We start from the raw sequence: 6000 nt of genomic DNA on the forward strand, positions 1-6000 counted from the left end.
GTATGATTCAAAACTCCCGCGGCTACATGGGGTTCACATCAGCTTCCTCAGGGCTCTTGTAAACAGACGCCATTTTTTTTTTTAAATTGTGGGCAACATTCCCGGGTGTGAGAGCCTCAGTACTGAGTGAGCAACCTAGGCTGGCGCACGCAGCATGAGCTCACAGCACTGCTGTTCAGTTTGTGACCACAGCATCACCTAATAATGTAAAAATGTATATGTAACTGGTATTATTTAGCCATGATAGTATTACAGAGGAGCCCGAGTGTGATAATGACTGTGTACAATGCTCAAATATCAGTGAATCAATGCTGTTCAAGATGTTCACAGCACTAGCCACAGCAGCACAGCATTATTTCATCCATCTAGGTATCTTCAAATGACTTCTTATGTTCCTTTACAAAATAAACTTGTGATCAATTATTCATTTACAGGATTTAGTGACCGGGCTTGTGATAATAGCAGGATTGTGGTGATAATTAGTGCTGTGTATTGTATTGTGGGAGGAGGAATTTTAGCAATGGAGGGAGGGAATCGAGTTGTGTGTGTTGTGTGTGGCAGTCACTCTTGTTTTGCTCACCATACTAGCTTAGAGGTTTGCTATGGCAAATACATGTGTACATTGGTACATACAATATATGTACAGTATATAGTGTAATAACAGCAACAGGAGTATGTTGGAAGGAACCATTTTAGTGAGGGAGGTGGCATCGTACTCGTAGCATCGGTGTTGGAGGAGTGAGGGAGGGGTAGCTAGGTGTGGCAGCTCACACTCGTGGAGTTCTGGGCGAGTTGATGGTGAATGTATATTGTGTGAGATAGTGTATATAGCATGTAAATATGTTGTAAATACACATAAATGAACATGAATCATTGGATATATGAGCAATATATGTGGACACATTTGTGATGTATGTAACACAGTGTCTTGGGACAGTACAAATGTTCTACTGCCATAATATTGTGTACGTGTTCATGCTATTGTGTACATGTTTATTATACATAGGAGTGGCAAGAAAAAACAAAACAAAAATGTATTTGGAAATGTACGCAAAAAATTAACAACAAATTATTTGTGGCAACTCGCGCATGTTGAAGCTGGCGACTGCCCCCAGGAGTCTAAGCCACGGGTGACCACCAAATCGTGACGTCACACGCCATTTTTCAGACCCCAGTGCGGCCAAAGTAAGTACAATTTTGATTTTTTTTTTCATATCTGTGATCAGGGAAAGGTATTTAAAATTAAAAAAAAAAAAAAAAAATGCCAAGAATTTATTTCCTGTGCACAGGGGAGTGCCATATTTGGAGCCTGAGCAGCACAGTGGTTAATGAGGAAGGGACATCCTCTACTGCCTCTACTCACAACTATTTTCTTAGGTTGAACCTTACCACCGACTTTTTGGGGACCCATGGCGTGATATATAGTAATTACTTTTATGTTCAAAAACAAAAAAGCTCAAAAACAATTAAATTATTTACAAGCACGATCATCATTAAGAGGGCCGCTCTGGTAAACTGAGGTGGGGTCGCCCAAGCTACCAGGAATCACGCGCTTGGTCGACCCAAACATGTAACAACAAAGTCGCTAGTCTAAGCAAAGTCGTAAGCCGAGTCGCATTTATCAACAAAAATGAGACTTAGCACGAGTCGCAAGGTAGTTGCACACCTACCTTGCGGTGTGCAGCTTGGACCTAACAAGCTGTGGATGGCTCAACAGGCCTGGCAAAGTGTTAACAGTATACCATTTTTTATAAAAAAATAGCAATATGCTTTTTTATATATTGAATGTCAACAATAAGCGAGTTGTTTTACTCATCACAACTTGCCACAATGCAGATACGCAAAATTCTATTGCAACAGGTCACTGTTACCTGCTTGATACCTGGTTGATGGGGTTCTGGGAGTTCTTCTACTCCCCAAGCCCGGCCCGAGGCCAGGCTCGACTTGTGAGAGTTTGGTCCACCAGGCTGTTGCTTGGAGCGGCCCGCAGGCCCACATACCCATCACAGCCCGGCTGATCTGGAACTTCTCTTGGAAAACAGTCCAGTTTTCTCTTGAAGATGTCCACAGTTGTTCCGGCAATATTTCTTATAGTCGCTGGGAGGACGTTGAAAAACGCAGACCTCTGATGTTTATACAGTGTTCTCTGATTGTGCCTATGGCACCTCTGCTCTTCACTGGTTCAATCCTGCATTTTCTTCCATATCGTTCACTCCAGAACGTTGTTATCTTACTGTGCAGATTTGGGACCTGGCCCCTCCAGTATTTTCCATGTGTATATTATTTGGTATCTCTCTCATCTCCTTTCTAAAGAGTACATTTGGAGAGCTTTGAGATGATCCCAATAATTTAGGTGTTTTATCTCACCTATGGGTACTGTATATTTTCTCTGTATTCCCTCTATTTCAGTAATCTCTCCTGCTCTGAAGGGGGAAGTGAGTACTGAGCAGTATTTGAGACAAGACAACACAAGTGACTTGAAGAGTACAACCATTGTGATGAGATCCCTGGATTTGAAAGTTCTCGTTATCCATCCTATCATTTTTCTGGTTGACGCAATATTTCCTTAGTTATGCTCCCTAAACGTTAGATCGTCGGACATCATTATTCCCAAACCCTTGACATGCTGTTTTCCTACTATGGGCAGATTCGATTGTGTTTTGTACCCTGTATCATGTTTCAGATCCTCCTTTTTGCTGTACCTGAGTACTTGAAATTTATTACTGTTAAACATCATGTTATTTTCTGCTGCCCAATCGAAAACTTTGTTGATATCTGCTTGTAATTTTTCAATGTCTTCAGCAGAGGCAATTTTCATGCTGATTTTTGTGTCATCTGTAAAGGATGACACGAAGCTGTGACGTGTATTTTTGTCTATATCCGATATGAGAATAAGGAATAGTAGCGGTGCAAGGACTGTACCTTGAGGTACAGAGCTTTTAACTGCGCTTGAACTTTATTTTATTTGATTGACTGTTACTCTTTGTGTTCTATTCGACAGGAAATTGAGTATCCAGCGTCCTACTATACCAGTTATTCCCATTGATCTCATTTTGTGTGCTATCACCCCATGGTCACATTTGTCGAACGCCTTTGCAAAGTCTGTGTATACAACATCTGCATTTAGCTTTTCTTCTAGAGCTTCTGTGATTTTGTCATAGTGGTTGAGTAACTGTGATAGACAGGATCTGCCCGATCTCTAAATCCATGTTGTCCTGGATTGTGTAGCTCATTATTTTCCATAAAACTAGAAATTTGATTCCTAATCACTGTTTCAAACACTTTTATTATGTGTGATGTTAGTGCAACTGGTCTATAATTTTTTGCCAAGGCTTTATTACCCCCTTTGTGCAGAGGAGCTATATCTGCAGATTTAAGTACAGCTGGTGTCTCCCTTGTATCCAGACTGTGAACAAACCAAAGGCAATCTGTGACTACAATAACAATATGAAAGGTGTTGATCACTTCAACCAAATGGTCAAATATTTATCATTTTATGTGATCTGATGTGAAATGTTATCATGTGAAATTTATCATCTTGTGATCTTGAAAAAAATCAATATTTATTACAAAACTATTTTTAATGAAAACAATGCCACCACAGCTTCAAAAAGTCACAATATGAAGGGTCTACCTCAATAAGTAGCAAAGTTATGATTTTTTGTTTATTGTGGAGCACGTAAGCAAAAAAATAAATCCCATTGGCATCCCTGCTGCATGAATATCATGCATCAGTGAGCGCAACTATTTTGCTTGTGTAAGTTACTTCAAGTCTTCTACTATCCTACCAAATTTCATGAATACTGTATCTGAGATGGTAGTGCTGAAAAATCTTATGTTTGTGAATTGGCACAGAATTACTTTTGAATTACTTAGAATTAGAATTAATAAGAATTACTTACAGAATTGGCCCCTTTTACTGGGTTTAATTTGATGGCCATGTACATTATGTTTTTGCTCTGTGATGGTATGATATGGTGGGTAATATGATACGGTTGTATTCTACATGTTTATTCTGTTGTAATGTATGTGAGAAATTGGTAAAATTGTCATTTATCTGTAGACCAGCCTCTTATATTATTTATTTATTTATATACACAAAGGTATATTGGGTTGTGAGAGTACATAATAATCATGTTCTTACATTCTTGCAAAGTCACTAACAAGCATTGCATTTTGGGCAGATCCTTAAGCTAACAAATAAAAGCAAGATTATTAATAGGAACATTATAGCAAAATTTGAGTCTTGGTATCTGGACACTGAGCACACTGAAACTTCAAATACTGCTAGTTTTTCTTTATAATATCCATAGGGTTTGCATGTGCAAAATTAGTTCCAGTATAATTTTATCAAACAAAATCTTATCTGTCAATTCACATCATATCAGTTACAAAAAACATAATATTACTATTTTTTTTAATCCCCCCAAAGTAAGAATATCAGCAAGTTTCATAACTGTCCAAAGATCAATAACTTTGTCTTAAACTTCTGATGCAAGGCATAATTAGTTTCTGCTCTTAGGCAACAATTTTCTTCAGAAAACTGTGAAGGTGTACAGATCTCGACCTTATACATCAACGCCGCCTAGGAACACCAGTATTTATTTATTTATTTATTTATTTATTTATTTATTTATGCATATACAAGAACGTACATAAGGAATGTGAGGATACAAATATGGTAATTACAGTCTTGTAAAGCCACTAGCACGCGCAGCGTTTCGGGCAGTATACTTAGTACTTTACTCAAGCCATTACCAACTGTACCGCTAGGACATTACTCACCTCTTTGATCTATGTAGAGTAAACCATCAAAACACGTTAGTTATTGATAAGGGACCAAACCTTCCGCGTAAGCATAAATGGCAGGTGTGGTAAAGTTTGGGGGAAGAGGACTGCATAAGCGGAAACTCCCCACCATCCAGCAGAGTCCGGTGGAAGAAGACGTCGGGACCCACTCAGCAACTAGTCAAAAGGACGTCGACTCAGCTTCAGAGACAGAAAAGCAGCTGGGGGCAGCACGAGAGCACAGTAACAAGATTCCAGGGTTGGCGCCTGAGTATTGTGAACACACTGTTGTTAGTCGGTTGGTTCCTCAGCAGCTTTACCTCACGTTTTCTTTGATGCTCTACCGGTCTGGGTACAAGACACTTAGTACTTATGCCAGATTGCACACACATATATTTTTTACCATTTCGGACACAACATTTGTACGTTTCCCATGATAGAACTGATGAGTTAGATGCTGTTGTTGTTGTTATAGATTCAGCTACTCGGAACAAGTTCCAAGTAGCACGGGCTATGGTAAGCCCGTTGTGGACTTACCTGGCACAGGAGCGGTGCTAGCTGTGTGTCGATGATGTGTTAGCCAAAGAATCTGCATTTAAAGGAGAAATTGAGTATAACCTTGGATTGTCCATGAGCAGTCTGAGAGCAATGAAATTGAAATTGAAATGACACGCAACGCTTCAGAAGGCCGCCCGAGTTGCGTGGTCACCGCCGGCCAGGTCGGACGTTCCTGAGGTCTCTCCGCTTCTGGCTAGTGTTTACGTTGGTTGATCGCTTGTTTGCCCTGCTGGTGGTGGTTTGCCACTGACAGGGTGACGTTTGCTTAGCCATGGGGACGTCTCGCCCTCCAATGACGAGAACGCTGTCAGCTGGTCTGGCGTTTACGGTGCCGGTGGACCATCCATTGGTTCAGATTCAGATTCAGATTCAGATGTTTATTCAGGTAAGGTATATACATACAAGTGATGTTACATTAATGGATTGATATATAGATAGAGCTAGTACATACAATGCCTAAAGCCACTATTACGCAATGCGTTTCGGGCAAGAAAAAACATTAATATCTAGAACTTAATACTAATTGAGCATAAAGAATAAAAGATGTTGAGAACAAATACAAATAAAGATAAAAAAAAGGGGGAACATGACTGAAAAAGCAGCACAAATACAATAGGTTGACAAAAAGTGTTGATTAAAAAAAAGAAAAAAAAA

At 39.6% G+C, this 6000-nt stretch overlaps 1 protein-coding gene across 2 annotated transcripts in view; it reads right to left on the reverse strand.

The window, feature by feature from the left end:
* The window catches only part of LOC123771977 (zinc finger protein 436), a 64354-nt gene extending 58777 nt beyond the window's left edge, over positions 1-5577 (reverse strand). Inside the window, exon 1 of one of the 2 annotated variants that reach the window (XM_069337891.1) lies at positions 5407-5577. The gene's annotated coding sequence lies outside the window, so the exon portion shown is untranslated. Of the gene's footprint in view, positions 1-4785; positions 5154-5406 lie in introns of those variants that run through there. The other variant, XM_045764836.2, reaches the window with a different exon arrangement.
* Between the last annotated feature and the right edge of the window lie 423 nt (positions 5578-6000).

Source organism: Procambarus clarkii, chromosome 38 (genome assembly GCF_040958095.1).
Source record: "Procambarus clarkii isolate CNS0578487 chromosome 38, FALCON_Pclarkii_2.0, whole genome shotgun sequence".
NCBI classification, from domain to species: Eukaryota; Metazoa; Arthropoda; class Malacostraca; order Decapoda; family Cambaridae; genus Procambarus; species Procambarus clarkii.